Here is an 18,365-nt window from a genome sequence, read left to right as displayed (position 1 = left end):
CTTGCCGGGAAAATTAAAACGGAAACTGTTAAATCTCCTGGATGGAGAGAGATGGGAGGGGGGCATGGTGCTGGGAAGTTCTTGCCCTTAAAACTACGCCCCCTTGTGGACCCGGGAAGAGAACACATTCCCTCATTGTTTTTACAGAATCTTAGATTTGGAAAGGGAATTTAAACCATTTATTTGCTGCACCACAGAAATATAACCTATTCTCTGTAACTCTGCCTCATTGAACACCAGTATTTGGTAAAACATTGACAGGTGTCTCTACATTATAAGGCAGTCCGTCTTGTGGTTGAATGATCAAATTCTGCTATAAAACACAGTTTACTAATATTAATGCGAAATCTGTCTACCCTCCAAGTAATTATCTTTTTTTTTCTTTTGTTGTAACATAAACACTTTTCCTTTATCTAAATTTTTAAATTTATGTTATAGTGGGCATTATGGCTATTCCCTCAATATCCATTCTGCTCCATCCCAGTATATGACAACTGTACTTACTGAATGAGGTTGACCTCAGTGAGACCCTGAGAGTTCTAAGTCATCACCACTGTCTGTCTCCAGTGCCCCATCCTAGTCCTTCTCACTCTCATCTCACTTCAGTTCTCGTAGAATCACTTGTCTCATCCCTGTTTCTGATCCATCCTTCACGGAGCCCATTCACCAGCAGCCCAGATGATCTTCACAAGCACTGATCATACCGTTACTTCTCTGTTTTATTTGTGCACACAATTCAAGAACTGTTTTACATTGCTCTTTGAATAAAATCTATTATGCTTTTCGTGGCTTACAAATCCACAGTGTGTCCTAGTTTCTTTCTAGTTTTCTTGACTCATCTCTTAACATTCACAACTAAACCATTATTCCCTTATCACATAAGCTTCCTTTTCCTTTCCATCAGCAACTCAGCTTTTTCTCTACATAGAGAGCTTTGCAATTGTCATTCTTTTACCTGGATTTATTTTCCCACTGCACTTCATGAGTCTCATTCATTCTTATTTTTCAGAGGTCAACCAAATGTAGTTCCATAGAAGAGTTCCAGGACACATTAGTATTACTAAAGTACTCCCTCTGGGTTACTCTATTTCTTGTTAATCAGTTTATTGTTTTTATGGCACACTGTATAAGAAATAATATTATATATTTCTTAACTTTTTAATTAAATATCTCACCTACTGGAATGTGAGCCGCATGAAAATAGGAGATATATTTTTTCTCCTCACCGCTTTGAAATAGGCACTTGAACAGTACATTTTATATTGTGGGTTGTCACACACCAACACATAATTGTTAAATGCTGAGTAAATTAGTGGAACTAGCATTCAATATTTTATTATTCCTATCAATCATATTACTAAATAACAACTATAAGTTTGGATAGTATATAGAGGATGGTGGTAATAGGAGAGAGTCCTTCTAATAGCACATAATAAAATATTAAATAAATTATTTTCACTAACATCATCAGGGTAGAGTTTAGCATGAAACATTCAGTTAATCACCTGTGTCCCATTTAGAATTCATGCCACTAGCCTGTAATAATTTCTACCTGTGAGCATCCTTAGCCTTTGCTAAACATGCAACCCATTTGATGTTGGCACACACTGTCCTTTGATATCAAGTTTATTAATGCAAATTGCTCTCCCATTTATAATTGCTTCATATTTATAAGAAAATGTCACCTATGAATTCTAGCCTATTATGAGCTATTATAACCTTCCAAATTATTCTGAAATATAAGCAATGCTAATCACTATTTAGTAAACACTAGTTTAAGTCATAGTAAAAGCCAGGGGAATGAAACAAGAAAATAAGGGGCAATTTATTAAACATTTCCTATCAGCCACAATGTTAAGCAGGAATGAGTAAACACTAGTTTACTAAATAATAAGTATTTTAATATCAAAGAATATTTTAGTATTTCTTTGCTATATTAGGTGTCTAATTTTCTTGGGGACCTTCCCTTACCTCTTTCTCTCATAAAGCCTATCCAAGGAGAAAAGATTTTCATTTTTAGATGTGTCCTTCTATCTTCATTTCCTTGTAAGTGTGGAAAACAAAATTAAACAAGGGAAGGGAACTTAGAGTTTTTCATTTAACAAATATATTTTTACTTTATGTAAGCATTGTGCTAAATCTGGAGATAGAGCAGGGAACAAAACACATGATTTTCCTTTTGAGATACACCTTTTAGTTAATAATTAAATAAGACCAAGTTTTTATTTTTTACTTTTGAAGGCAAATATGAAAGGATACCTTTTGTTGAACTGATGGGTGAATCTAGGCTTTAGTCAAATAATCCCTCAGGGAAGCTGTATAATAAGATTGAACTAGAAGGAAAACAAAACAGAAGGAGCCTATGCAGACTGTTTGTGAGCAAGTTTAAGAGATCTTGGATTTAGGGTGAATGTTTTGTTTAGCGGCTATGTTTGTAATCTACATTGAGAATAAAAGTTGGAAGATACATATTTCTGAAAAGTTTTGCAATGTAACTAATTTCATCATTAATATATTTATTTGACTTTTCTTTTCATAAGTGTTCTTGGTTGCAGCAGTAATGTTCTATTGAGCCTAGTAGCACAAAGCCTAAACAGCTTACATTGAGTTACTTCATGCTTAGCTTAGTAGTTGATAGGAAATATTTAGTACATTTCTCCTTTAACCCTTGTTTCATTCTTGTGGCTTCTACCATGACTTAAACAATCATTAATCTTTACGGTTAAAAGGTTGCTAAGCCATGTGGTAGGACCACCTCCATTTCTCCCTCCTGCCTCCTGGTGTTCCCTCTTTACTGACATCCTCCCACCTACTGTTCTCATTCCCTCCCTGATATGGTTTGGCTCCGTGTCCTCACCCAAATCCTACCTACTATTCTCATTCCCTCCCTGATATGGTTTGGCTCTGTGTCCTCACCCAAATCCCACCTACTATTCTCATTCCCTCCCTGATATGGTTTGGCTCTGTGTCCTTGCCCAAATCTCACCTACTATTCTCATTCCCTCCCTGATATGGTTTGGCTCTGTGTCCTTGCCCAAATCTCACCTACTATTCTCATTCCCTCCCTGATATGGTTTGGCTCTGTGTCCTCACCCAAATCTCATCTTGTGGCTCCCATAGTTTCTACATGTTGTGGGAGGGACATGGTAAGAGATAATTGAATAATTGGGGCAGGTCTTTCCTGTGGTGTTCTTGTGATAGTGAAAATGTCCCACAAGATCTGATGATTTTAAATATACTAGTTTCCCTGCACAAGCCTTCTCTGCCTGCTGCCATCCATGTAAAACATAGCTTGATCCTCCTTGCTTTCTGCCATGATTGTGAGACCTCCACAGCCATGCGAAACTGTAAGCCCATTAAACCCTTTTTCCCATACAAATTACTCATCTTGAATATGTCTCTATCCGCAGCGTGAAGATTGACTAATATACTCCCTCCCTGCTTCCTAACGTATCTTAAACTCTTAGAGTGGATCAAGCAACATAAATTCCCCAAAACATCAAAATAATAAATGAAATTTCTTCAGAGATCTTTTTGAATCCTTCAAGGTCTTCAGTGTTTCATTTTAACTGACAGTGCCCTAGTACTTTCTCAGAGTCTTTTTATACTCATCATAAATTTTGTAGTTTACTTTTGTTTCTCATAGCAAAGTTAAGTTGGTAAGTCTTTAATTTCCAACATTATAATTTTTCTTCTTCTTTTAGAAAGATGAATGTAGTACTGATCTCATTTGCTTCCTGGTTTGATGTTTTATGAATGTGTCAATATGCCTTGTTTAGAAGATCTCAGGAGGCTTTCCCTACTCACAACTGCATATTTTGAACTGAATATTAAAATACTATACTCTCTATATAAGTATCTATATATGTATGTATGTATACCCACATATCATGGGTATATATCTTCATGGGTATACATCACATGAGTGATGTGGGTATGTAAGAGAAAGGCATAATTTAATAGCTCTTAAAATATAATAGGCACTAGGCTGAAAACTTCATATTTAGTTTTTTGGGTTTAAAAAATCACCTTTAAAGCAACCACGTGGAATAGAATCCATTATACTGTTTCAAAGATTTGGAGTAGTTCCAGAGAGGTAAAATACTATTCTTAAGCTGGCATAGTTTGCATTAATTGAGTAGAGGCTTGAATTCAGGTCTATAGCTCGGAACAAAACAATTTTCAAAGTAATGAAAGCAACCAGATATTAATAGTGCGTGCAAATGTTGTGCCCACTAGGCCAGGCAGAATCCTTAGTACTTTGTATATATTAAATAGTTTAATCCTCACAATACTTTTATCAGATGGGCAAAATTACTCGTTTTACAGTTGGTGAAATTGAGGCATGGGGAGATTAGAAAATATTAAATTATCAATTAAGGATCTAGAGAGTTTTTTAAAGGAAAGCTAAATCATTCCCCAATCTCTACTCCATTTTTGTAGAAATAGGTGTTTCTCTGTTAATTATATTTAAACAAATATAACTTGGCCGGGCATAGTGGCTTACCCTGTAATCACAGCACTTTAGGAGGCTGAGGTGGGCGGATCATGAGGTCAAGAAATGGAGACCATCCTGGCCAACATGGTGAAACCCTGTCTCTACTGAAAATACAAAAATTAGCTGGGCATGATGGCAAGTGCTTGTAGTCCCAGCTACTCAGGAGGCAGAAGCAGGAGAATTGCTTGAACCTAGGACATGGAGGTTAGAGTGAGCTGAGATCACACCACTGCACTTGAGTCTGACAACAGAGCAAGACTCTATCTCTAAATAAATAAATAAATAAATTAATTAATTAAATCTCAACTTATTTGTTGTCCTTTTCTCAAAATTAGATATTTAGAGCTCAGTTTGTACTGTATATTTTGTTCTATCTCAAGGTGAATTGAAAAGGGATTAAAACATATACTTGGCTTCTGGAATGTTCTAATTCTTCTGTCTTTAAAGTGAATAGAGGTAAAAATGTTTCAGTGAATGTCAGTGTTTCATTGTGGTGACTTTGAGAAACGTGGACTCTATAAGCTATTCTAGTGCTTCCTTTAAATGTTTAAAAATATGTCAATGAATGGATAGACCAGTGACCAGAGTGCTGGATAGGGATTTGGCATAACAGTGCTTAAGCAATAGATGTATGCTTATGTATATGGTATTGAGTAAACCATTTAAATTCTCTAAGCCTTGTTTTCCTTATCTCTAAAATGAAAACTGTTTGACTGGAAGATACTGAAGGTTTCTCTAAGATTCTATTAAATTTTTTGCTATATCTAATTTCAGTCCTAGGAGCTTCAATTTAGGTCAAGGCTTATTAGTTTCTCAGTTGAAAGATAGGACAGATTATTTTTCTTTCAGAATAATAGGATTGAAGGAAAAGTAATCACATGTAATTCTGAGGCCAGGATTCTGGATTTGAAAAGAAAATATATTAATGAACATAAGCTTTAATCAGTTTGGTCAAGACAATATTCCTTTTCTTCATTGGAACACAATTGTGTTAGTGTAAGCAGTAATTAAGAATGTTTAAGAAGGGAGAGGTAAGTTTTTCAACTGAATATCTAAAAAATCTTCCTCCTAAACTTGAAATTATCGTAAAAGCAAGGCATTACTCTGAATTTTCTAGATATAAAAGTAGCTTTGTTACACTTCTAATTATTAAAAGTGTGAAATTAGAGCAAATATAAATTAAGAGCTGAAATTCCTTGTATATACAATTCTCCTTGAAATGAGAAAAGGCTTAATCATTGTAACAAGTAAAAAGGTAGGACACATCTCAATATATATTCATCTTGAACTTGTTCTTAAGGTGTTTGCCATAAATACTGTCTTTTATTTTTAACTTGGCACCATTTACTCACTATAGTAAACTTACTATTTACTGTAAAAGTCTGACTGGGCTGAGTATGATGGTTCATGCCTGTAATCCTAGCACTTTGGGAGGCAGAGATGGGCAGATGCTTTGAGCCCAGGATTTCAAGACCAGCCTGGGCAACATGGCAATACTCCATCTCTACAAAAAAAAATTACAGAAATTTGCTCGGTGTGGTGGTGTGGGCCTGTAGTCACAGCTACTCGAGAGGCTGAGGTGAGACGATGACTTTAGCCTGGCAGAGTGATCCAAGATCTTGCCACTGCACTCTATCCTGAGCAACAGAAAGACCCTGTCTGAAAACAACAACAACACAAACACACATACACACACATAAAAATATAGTATCATTGATTCTATAGGATAGCAACTTAATAAAAATAGCATTTGAAATTAAAATTGCTTGATGAGTATAAGGATCATTAAAAAAAATCTGGGCACAGACAAATGTTAAAATCAATAAGGATAAAAAGGAAAACATGAAATAAAAACAGAAAGAAAATGAATCTAACTGTATTTCACATGAATAATACAATTACACTGAAGGAAATTTTTAAAAAGGGACTCCACTATTTGCACACAGTATTTTTATTACGAAATTTTCTGCTCTATGCAAAGGAATTGTGAAGAAATGCAAGACTCTGGTTAGTAAGTTTGTTTTTTCCAATTTTATAAATTAGAATTTGTGAAACTATATATTTCAGGACTGAGTAGACAAGTACATATAATGGAAATAAAGAAGTCAGGATTCTCACTGTTAGAGAAGGGAATGGATCGTTCATATAAAACTAGAATAAACCCTGTGATACTGAAATGGAATTGGAGGAATCAATGTAATTTTAAGGTTTTCAGTATAACTAGGCAGATAATATAGCAAATAATGTTCATATGTTATGTATCTATTGTATGTATTATATATACATGTATATAGGCCATACGCATTTTGTCATCAAACTTTGCCCCCTAAGTTTAACTTCCACTGATGTTTCTTGCCTTAATCACATAATTGCTATGAAGGCTGACAAATGGTGGTTTTCTAGTTCTATAATTCCTTCCACATGTATTGATTGGCTAGTTGGCATTCGACTATAAAAAGGAAAGAAATTCTGTGTTACTCCATTCAAGCCTATATAATTAAATATCACAAACTTGGTGTTTTAGAAACAACAGACATTTATTTATCAAAGTCCTGGAACTTGTGATATCTAAGATTAAAGTGCCAACAAACTGGATGTCTTGTGAGGGTGTATTTCCTGTTTGATAGATGGCGATGGCTCCTTCTTCCTGTGTCCTCTCATGGTGCAAGGTGGGAGGCAGCTCTCTGGGCCTCTTTTCTAAGGGCACTAATGCCATTGACAAGGGTTCTGCCTTCATGACTTAATCAGATTTCCGTGACCCCTGCTTTCTAACACCATAACATGTATTAGATTAGGTTTCAACAAATGAATTTGGGTGTTCAGTAGGCAGACCCAAACATTAAGATCATAACATTTTAAGTAGGGGGATTTTATGTCTTCTTAGAGGGCTTAGAATCAATGAAAGCCTAGTAGGAATGAGTATAGCTGGTGCCTAGATCTTGTTTTCTATATAACATATTCCACTAAATCAAATGGAGTCTCATTGAAGAAATGGATGATTCCAGAGATGAGGCAAAGTAATACACGGAATGATGGAATTATAAAATCAAAAATTCTCAATCTACATAGTAATAATAAATTAAGGCAAGAATTAATATGTATTTGAACTGGGAGTAAAAGTTTAATGAGAATAGGATACGTACATAACCACAATTTATTTACCAGTAATGACTCTTAGTGGAGAAATCTTTCAAAAACTAACTAAATGAAATGATCACAGTTAACATGACCAGTAATGAACACGGTTACTTTTTTTGCACCAAAAGAAGCCTTTGGTTTATCTTGAATATTCCCCCTCTCAGTACTTAAATCAGCCATTTCTTCAATGAGCCAGGTTCTTTCCATTAGATAATAATAGACATTGACATTTTTGAGGAGTCAGTATACGTATTATGTAGCGTGTCTTAATTTGAATTTGTGTGGTGCTTTCTTATAATTCTGCTCAGATTATGTATTTTTGGCAAGAACATGAGTCTCAGAGATGATGTTTTGTTCTCATTTCATTCTCTCAGAAAGCACATGATATGGCCTGCACTGGGGCTTGTTTTGGTGAAAAAAGGTGAAGTGTAATGGAAAACAAAAATAAAAACAACATACCCCCACCCACCCACCCATACGGTAATGGAGGTATATCAACGGGACACAGAATTCAACCAAAAGGGCACATCAATCCTCAGTAAAGCCACAGAAATGCATCAGAGAAACTCAATTGAAGAATGTTACAAAAATAGTCTGCCAAAATTCTTCAAAACTATCAAGACCATAAAAACATGGGACAGCTGAGAAACTGTCACAGCTCAGAAGATTCTTAGAAACATGATGATTAAGTATAATGTGGTATATTGGAAGATATACTGGGATTTAAAAAAACATTAAAAATTTAGGAACTCTATGGACTTTTAGATGATAATGATATATCAATATTTGTTCACTAGGTGTAACAAATGTATCATCCTAATGTAAAATCTTTAAAAAAAAAACCTGTGTACAAGATTCCCAGAAATCTCTGTCCTATCTTTGCAGCTTCTGCAATCTAAAACTGTATGGAAATGAAAAGTTCCTAAAGAAATACACATCAAGGTCATGAAAGGCAAAGAAAAGCTGAAGAACATTTTAGAATGAAGGAGAGTTAAAGAGACATCCAAAGCATGATACTTGTTTTACTTCTGTACTATTTTTTTTTTCCTTTTCAAATGAAAGCCATTATTAGGACAGATGGAAATATAAATAATTTCTACAAAGTAGTTGATTGCCCTAAGATTATTTTAATAATTGAAGCTTTAAACATAGGAGGTAAACCCAGGAGCAAGTTCCATAAGGCAGTTCCTCACCTCTACTGCAATTATGGTGAATGAAATACAAGTAGGCTTAATTTGCTTTGTAAATGATTATTTCTAAGTCAATACTTGAACATCTTGCTTACTAAACCCTTGCCAGTTCATTTATGTAGATCAGATTCCAGAGAAACAAAAGTTTTTTTAACTTCACTGAATTGCTGGAGAACTTCCCAAACTGAGAATAGGCTTCTCCCTATGAAATTCTTTTGTGTCCACAGGACTTTTGCTGAGAGGCAGTGGAGAAGTGAGAGGAGACTCTTTATAATTCAGAAGTCTCCCTACCTGATAATGCAGCCTCAGAACTGTGGAACTGGATGAGAAATAGAATTAGCATAGGTCATTTAATATTTTTTTCTTTCTTCTGAAGCCTATTCCCACAGATCATGATGTGTAGACATTAAAAAGCAACTTTGATGAGGCAGTGGCAGGAACAATGGTGAGAAAAATTAAAAGGTTACATGCTGCATACTCCATGCACATTGGCTAGCTCTAAAATAGGCCCACTTTAAAAATACTCAGTAGAAAATTAGGCTGTATTTGTATGTGATCAGTTTAATTCCTGCCTCTATTTTTCCCCATTGGTGTAATTCTAAGAACTAAATATGAAAAGAAAATTGTCTTGGGGGAAACTAAGTTGAAAAGAATAGGTTTTCTTTCTTTTTCTTTCTTTTTTTTTTGAGACGGAGTTTCGCTCCTGTTATCCAGGCTGGAGAGTGCAATGGCGTGATCTCGGCTCACCGCAACCTCCGCCTCCTGGGTTCAGGCAATTCTCCTGCCTCAGCCTCCTGAGTAGCTGGGATTACAGTCACGCGCCACCATGCCCAGCTAATTTTTTGTATTTTTAGTAGAAACGGGGTTTCACCGTGTTGACCAGGATGGTCTCGATCTCTTGACCTCGTGATCCACCCGCCTCAGCCTCCCAAAGTGCTGGGATTACAGGCTTGAGGCACCGCGCCCGGCCAACAAGAATAGGTTTTCTAAGAGAAAGTTGATTAGACATATTAGTTTTTTGCATCCTGGGTATTCAGAAATGTTTGAAGTGTTAGGCAGTATCATCCACTAAATATATTTCTCAAAATTGAAGAGTTCTTTAATTCCATTTTTAATCTTTATAATTGCTACTTGCAGGGTTGCCTTCAGCAATACAGAAATACTGCTCTGATGGAATGAATGCACATAATTATTCCAGAACCTCACTCAGAGAGAAGTATAATTATTTGCCTGAACAGAGAGTACTTGAAGTTTTCAACCTCTGATGGAACAAAAGGAAAGCCATCCTCCAGGTAAGCTCTAGAGTGGACTCACCTCTGAATCTAGTGCTTTTCCAGCTTGCCTTGAGGAATGTATCTCTCAGCAGATTCTCTCAGAATTGCATCATTAGAGATATCTTGATATTATAGCTAGTAATATCCTATTATAGCATAACTGCCTTCTCAGAGGACTCAATTATGAGATTAAGAGTAATGCTTTAACAGAAAAAAATTAATTTTGTGCATTTTATATGTATAGGAGATTAAAACTGTAAAGCAAAAATGTTGTGCTACATTGGATCACAATTAAATAAGGAAATCTCTCCTTTGAGTGACTTTGGGGAGTTTTCAGGAGATTTCAGGACCAACCCTTTCTAGAAGGCCCATTCTCTGTTGCCTCCATCCCCAGCCACCAAAACCAGAACAATTAACATTAGTATAGCAGTTAAAAGGAAGCATGAATGTTTAGAATCTAAATGCTACCTCCATACCTAAGTAAAAAATATAACAGTAACATCCATTATAGAGTGAAGGTAAATAAAGCCTACTACAGTAAGCTATTAATACATTTCAGAGTAAACTTTGAGCAACAGCCTAAAAGCAATGAAGACTATCGATGGGTCAGTAACAATAGCCCTGAGCAAGAAGCAGTCTGCAGATTATAGTTTACACTTAACTTGTGGTTAATAAAAAATGAACATGAGGATATAGAAGCACGGCTTTTCATTTAGCAACACTGACAGGACATATATTGGAAGCCCTTTTGTAGCTTTGTTTGTTATGCACTGCTCCTTAGCTTAACTGATTCAGGATACTAAATGGGGTAGACAACCTTAGATTTGCCCTCACTGCCTGCATTGACCTTCCTCTCTAATTGGAAAGGTAAAACAAACACACAACACATTGTTTCCCAGACTGTTGTGAGACAAAGTGGAGGCTGGTTTTCATTTTCTGTTGTTGGTGATAGATACAGATTACTAGAGACAATTGAAGCATCAACTCAGTATTCCATGTTTTCATCACTAGCTTCATGGGTATAAAAAGTAGCTGTGGAGGACACAGCAGAAGTATCTGCAGCCTTCTAGCCTCTGGACAGAACTCTGGTAGTTATGGTTGAGTTCTCTTGACCTTAATAGGGTAGACCTTGCCTCTTCACTTCTGCCCCACCAGGTCAGTCAGTGATTTGGCAGGCCCCTAATCTCTTATGTTAGTTCTCTTCCCTCTTGCAATATTTTAATTATTCCTTCTAGAATGGGTATTAAGTTCTGACTGATTACCAGATTACTATATATATATATATTATAATATATATATATATTCATATAGATTTCTATGTAGCATTCTCTTTGCAGAGTGAGGTTCAGTAATTCTTCAAAAAGTTCATCTATTATTTTCATGAAGTCCTGAGTTAAAGAAATTCTTCCAGTTATTCAACTTCATAAATAGTCTCTTTTTGGAGATTTTTAACTGATTATTACAGTAGTATGGTAAGTAGGAAAAATAAACAGTTCTCTTGGACAATCCTGTGTTAATCATACTTAATGTTATATGTATACACTCTCTATTACAAAAACTCTCTTGGAAGACACACAACGCTAAGTTCCCAGGCTTTGTAAACAGAATCAGAAAAGAGAATCATCTACTTAATGTCCTAACAATATTTACATTGGATTGAAACATTAATGCACTCATATTAAATAGTGTCATTATGAGCAAATTGGATGCATTTGTGTGAATAAGAAAAGGAGATACTTTCAAGACCCCCTTCCCACAAAAAAACAAGTTTGAAATAGATACACCCAGGGTATACAAATATAAAAGATAATGCCTCTTCCTCCTGCCTCTTCCTCCTAGTGGACAAACGTTATGCCAAGGATTTCAGCTACAACTCCCCATTTCCTTGGCTGACCTTGTATATGGCATGGAATGCACACTGTTCATGAGGACCCTTTCCACATGCTTGTCACACTGCTTGGAATGTGGTAGATGAGTACTATAAGTATTGAATTGATTAAATTTGTCTTCTAAGAGTCCAGCCAGTGAAGTATGACAAAGAAGAAAGTACAATATGTGCCTTTATCTCTTTATCTTCTGCACATAATCTGAGATCTGATGCATATATGTGGAATCTTTAAAATTTTCTCCAAAAACAGACATATTGGTTTCAGAGTGCTTCAAGAAAGGCCAACCTACATGAAGAAAAACTCCGTGGAAAAAGAAATAATGTTGTCAGTTTCTTTCCAGTTCTCATTTCTTTGATATGGTGTTAATATGCAAACTGAGTCATAAGAACTAAAGAAAGAGTCAGAGCGCCCTTACTTGAGAAGGTCAAGCGCTTGGACATACTTTGGCTTTAGTGTGATAAAGTTGGGCTTAAGCATGTGATTTTTTTTAAATATATTTTTACATTACGTACACTTTCTTCCTGTATTTATGGGTAGATACATGTGTATGTTTGTCAGTATTTGTAGATGTTCTAGAATAAATCTGTTATCTCTTCTGATCTATACAGTGGGGCAACCAATTCATTTGTTAATGTCAGATGCCATTGTACTATCTTACTATGGCTTATAGAGTTGTTGCCAAGGTGTGTTAGGTAGTTCTTATCTTTTTACTCTAGTATGTAGGGACCTAGAGTTTTATTTTTCTTTTAGTCCTTTAATAATTTTTAATTATTTGATTTCATCAATTCAAACATAATATACTTAGTACGGTTTCCTTTCTGTTTATGCTAGATTAAATTCGAGAAATTCTTGGATATGAATTTATAATTTTTAACAAATTTGAGAAAAATAGTAATAATTTCTTCAATTATTTCCAGCTTCTTTCTTTCTGGAAATCTAACTACACACGTGTTACACCACATGTTATTGTAACAGTTGTAAATAAGACTCTGCTCATTTGTTCAGTCTCTTCCTCTTTCTTCTCCTCCTCCTCCTTCACTTTTTTTAGTGCAGAACTTTTTTGTTTTTGTTTTTGTTTTCAGATGGGGTCTCACTCTGTCACCCAGGCTGGAGTGCAGTGGTGTGATCTTGGTTCACTGCAACCTCTGCTTCAAAGGCTCAAACCATCCTCCCGCTTCAGCCTTCTGTGTAGCTGGGACCATAGGTATGCACCACCACACCCAGCTAATTTTTGAATTTTTTGGCTAGAGATAGGGTTTTGCCTTGATGGCCAGTCAATCTTTAGCATAGGACTTTGTATTAGCTCATTCTCTCATGGCTAATGGAAACATCCCCCAGACTGGGTAACTTGAAAGAGGTTTAATTGGCTCACAGCTCTTCAGAGCCTTAGGAAATTTACAATCATGGCAGAAGGGGAAGCAAACATGTTCTTCTTCACATGATGACAGGAAGGAGAAGTGCCCAGCAAAATGGGAAAAGCCGCTTATAAAACCATCAGATCTTAAGAGAACTAACTCACTATCATGAGAATAGCATGGAGGTAACCACCCCCATGATTCAGTTACCTCCCCCTCAGCTCCATCCCTTGACGCATGGGGATTGTGAGAACTACAATTCAAGATTATGTTATATGTAAATTTTCAGTGCTGCAAAAGAAGTAGCACTTGAATATAAATTTCCTCAGCAAGGCAATTTACTTCTATAGAAGGGTGCGGCTCTCAGATGGAACAATGACGAGCACATACCTGGGCAAGAAAGGGGAAAGGGGTTCTTATTCCTGATGTAGATAGCCCCTATGGCTGTGTCATTCCCCTATTGGCTAGGGTTAGACCCTATAGTCTAGTCTAATTCTGATGGACTATTTTATGGGGAGCAGGAGTACAAGCTGGAGTGGTGGGTTGGGTAGTTTGGCAGGAAGGACAGTTATGGGACAGGTCAGAGCAGGTAGCCAGGGGTGACCTAGGTCAAAGCAGGTGACCAGGGCAGGTGACCGGTATGAGTCAGGATGAAGCAGGGGACCAGGGGAGCAGATGTGAACTACTGATTAGAACTGATGGAAAAGGTTTACTAAAACTACAAGGAAGTTAAACTTTAAAATGGTGAACAAAGAACTGAACACACTGACATACTAATTCCTTGAAGAGAAACTTGGAGTTCACTGTATTTAATAATGAGATTTCAGTGGGGACAGAGCCAAACCATATCATTCCATCTCTGGCACCTCTCAAATCTCATGTCCTCACATTTTAAAACACAATTATGCCTTTCAAATAGGCCCCCAAAGACTTAGCACATTCCAGCATTAACCCAAAAGTCCAAGTCCAAAATCTCATCTGAGACAAGGCAAGTTTGTTCCACCTATGAGCCTGTACAATTGAAAGCCGATTAGTTACTTCCTAGATAGAATGGTGGTACAGGCTTTGGATAAATACACCCATTCCAACTGGGAGAAATTGAAGGAGCTACAGGCCCCATACGAGTCTAAAATGAAGGGGCTACAGGCCCCATGTGAGTCTGAAATTCAGTGGGACAGTCAAATCTTAGTCTCTGAAATAATCTCCTTTGACTCCATGTCTCACATCCCGGTCATGCTGATGTGTCGGCCTCTGACTCTGTGATGAGATGGGCTGTCATAAAGACGTTCACAGATGGAACAATGGAGAGCAGACACCTGAACAATGGAGGGGAAGGGGTTCTTATTCCCGATAGAGGTAGCCCCTACTGCTGTGTCATTCCCGTATTGGTCAGGGGAAGACCTCTGAAATGCCCTAGAGACATTTTTCCCCATTGTTTTGGTGATTAACATGTGGCTCCTCATTACTTATGCAAATTTCTTTAGCCAGCTTGAATTTTTCTTCAGATAATTGGTTTTTATTTTCTATTGTGTTGTCTGACTGCAGATTTTCTAAACTTTTATGGTCTTTCACCTCTTGAATGCTTTTCTGCTTAGAAATTTCTTCTGCCAGATACTATAAATCATCTCTCTCAAGTTCAAAGTTCCACAGACCTCTAACGCATGGATAAAATGTCTCCAGTCTCTGCATAGCAAGAGTGACCTTTGCTCCAGTTCCCAACAAGTTCCTCATCTCCATCTGAGACCAGCTTAGCCTGAACTTCATTGTCCATATCACTGTCAGAATTTTGCTCATAGCCGTTTGAAAAATCTCTAGGAAGTTCCAAGCTTTCCCACATCTTCCTCTCTTCTGAGCCGTGCACGTCTCTAGGAAGTTCTAAACTTTCTGTCCTCTTAGTTAGCCAAACTGGTCTAAAGTTCCAAAGTTACATCCACATTTTCAGGTATCTTTATAGCAGCACACCACTCACTGTCATATCAATTTATTTTATTAGTCCATTCTCACATTGCTAAAAAAGACATACCTGAGATTGGGGAATTTATAAAGGAAAGAGGTTTGATTGACTCACAGTTCCACTTGGCAGGGGAGGCCACAGGAAACTTAATATCATGACAGAAGAGGAAGGAAACATGTTCCTCACATGATGGCAGGAAGGAGACGTGCCAAGCTAAAGGGGAAAAGCCCCTTATAAAACCATCAGATCTTGTGAGAACTTACTCACTTTGAAGAGAAAAGAATGGAGATAACTGCCCCCATGGTTCAATTACCTACCACCAGGTCTCTCCCATGATTATGGGAACTACACTTCAAGATGAGACTTGGGTGGGTATCAGGCTTGTTTGCTGTTATTTGTTTATATTTGTTTTGTTGTTGCTGTATCTTCACAGTCATTGTTATTCTCTTCTGTAGTATCTACTCTTCTCTAAAGCCCTTCTAGTATTTTTTTTTTCACTTGGCATATTTATTTTTCATCTCTTGAAGTTCTATTTACCTATATTTATAGCTTCAATTTCCTCATTAAATTTTTATATTCCTTTAAATCTCACATTTCTAACAGGTTTTCTAAAGATTTATTCTCTAATTTCAATAGCTCTGATTTATCTTTATGTTTTTATATTCTTTTTTCCTTTAGGGACAAGGTCTCTCTCTGTCACTCAGGTTGGAGTGCAGCGGCACTATGATAGTTGACTGCTGCATTGCACTCCTGGGCTGGAGGGATCTTTCTACTTTAGCCTCCCAAATAGTTTACTATAGATGCACACAACCATGCCTGGCTTTTTTTTTTTTTTCCTGTAGAAACAGGGTCTTGCTGTGTTGCCCAGGCTAGTCTCAAACTCTTGGTTTCAAGTTATTCTCTTGTTTCAGCTTCCCAAATAGCTGGGACTATAGGCACACATCACCACACACAGATACTTCTTTCAAAAAACTTTTTGTACTTATAGCGTCTCATTATGTTGCCCCGGCCAGTCTTGAATTCCTGGGCTCAAGTGATCCTCCCTCTTCAGACTTCCAAAGTTCTAGAATTACAAGCATGCACCACCGTGCCCAGATTGGATGTCTTACGTTTGATTCGAATTTCTTCCATTTGTAATTCTAATTTTTTTATTTTTGCTTTTTTCTATGTCTAGTATATTTTGTATTAAATACAAGGCATTGTTAATATCATATATTTACAGTTTGAATGCTGCTCTCTTCATTTAAAGCATGTTGAATATTGTTTGGTAAGTTTGTTACTTGCAGATGAACTTTCGATGCTTTTTCAGCTTGGTTTTTGTTTATTTTATTGGAGGTCTAGAAAGACTTTATTGTAGGTCAAATTTAGCTTTCCTATTAAGGTCTTAACACTATAGGATTTCTGCTAGACTTTTTGAATATGTAACAAGAACAAGGTATCTCCATTTTTACGGATTACAACTTGAACAATCCCTACTCCTTTGTGAGCTCTTTGAATTGTTCAGCTACATCTCCCTAGTAGTTCTTTTTCCAGTATATTGATGGTTTACCCTACAAAGGTAGAGTTTTGTATTCAACAGGCTCATGCTATTCCTTGAGCAGATTGCTGAAATTCCTTTTCTGTGTAGTTCTTGCATTTTAGTAATTTGCCCTTTACATTGCAGCAGTGACAACTTCCCCAGACTGTAGTCTTTGCCTTGCCAACTGAGAAAGATCACTGTGTCCTTCTTGAATTTCTTCTCTCCATACTACTTAGGAAAGTGAATCATGGCATAAAACCAAAGAATTCATAGTGGCCATTTTTGTTTGTTTGTTTTCATATTCTCTCAGGAATGACAGTCCTGTAATTACTTGTTCAATGTCTGTAAATATTGTTTTAAAATATTACTTTATTTAATGTCCCTTCCTTAGAGAAAACACTACAACTACCCCTCTTGTTGTCCATATGTTATACTGAATATAGTGCTATAATAATTATGTTCCCCTTTTCAGTAGCATTCCATTTCAGTAGCAGGGCATTTAGTGTTCATTACAGATTAATAAGCTGTTTTGACTTCCACTTTCCATTGTAAGCCATTTGTCTTTTCAGGGAAATGGACAGCTTAGTCTCCAGTGGTATAGATTGTAAGCATAAATAGTGATTAGATTGGAATATTAATTATAGTTTCTCTCTGAAATGATCAAAAGTAAAGATATACTATAGATAATTCAGGATTTATCATTCTGAAGTGGAAGTAAAGCTACATTACACTTTTATTTGTAAATCTTAATAGTTTCAAGTCTTTATCATTCAGTTAGGAAACTTTTTTCCTTGAATATTTACCTTGTCCCACAAGTCTTTCTGGAAATCTCCAAGGAGTGCTTTATATAGATTTTCAATTTGGTTTTGGTCCTTGTTATTCTATAGCCTTATTTCCAGAAAAACTAAAAATCCATTAGTTTGGAATTTGATTTTATTTGAGTAATAAAGATATAACTACTATTTTTATTTGCAGGAATAGATTGAGGTTGAGTAGCTATTCACTCACAGTTCTGATTACTTGAGACACAAAAAAAGAAAGTGCTCTTTCCTTTAAGTTGAATTGTATTGCTTTTACTCCGGCTCTATTTTAGCACCACTGCGATACAACACTTTGAGATAGAGTTTTATTCTTGTCACTACTCCTTCCTTATTGTCAAAGGCGCTAGAAGTCCATGCCAGCCACCTCCACTTTGGGAAATCTCTCTTGGATGAGCTGATGCTTGCTGAAAGTACACTTAGATCTTCCCCTCTCCTCTGCTTTGTTTGACCATTATTTATGACAGGAGTATTCTTTTGTCTCTCTGTGTTACTCTTAGGCAGCAGGGGTTCCAAAGCAGAATTTAGCCTGGACCTGATACAGAATTTAGTGAGATGCCTCTTTCAGTTAATATTGTATGGCCTTTTTTTCCTCCTCCATGGTATATATGGGTTACCAGAGTGGTAGATTCAGTCATTTGCTGATGTCATTCACTCTGCTGTTTCCAAAACAAATATGCTCTGATTCTCAGGATCTTTATTTTCTTACTCTGAGCATTGTTGTTTATCA

General features: G+C 36.5%; 1 long non-coding RNA gene across 1 annotated transcript in view; it reads left to right on the top strand.

Annotated features, from left to right (window-relative positions):
- Positions 1-18,365, top strand: part of LOC135270136 (uncharacterized) — a 323,021-nt gene that overhangs the window by 286,002 nt on the left and 18,654 nt on the right. Inside the window, exon 3 of the long non-coding RNA XR_010338386.1 lies at positions 9,964-10,118. This is a non-coding gene — a long non-coding RNA (uncharacterized LOC135270136). The remainder of the gene's footprint in view (positions 1-9,963; positions 10,119-18,365) is intronic.

This window comes from Aotus nancymaae, unplaced genomic scaffold, assembly GCF_030222135.1.
Source record: "Aotus nancymaae isolate 86718 unplaced genomic scaffold, 86718_ANA_hifiasm-v0.15.2.pri h1tg000059l, whole genome shotgun sequence".
In the NCBI taxonomy this organism is placed as follows: domain Eukaryota; kingdom Metazoa; phylum Chordata; class Mammalia; order Primates; family Aotidae; genus Aotus; species Aotus nancymaae.
The sequence above is the reverse complement of the archived record's forward strand: the minus strand, read 5'-3'. Positions and strand labels throughout refer to the sequence as shown.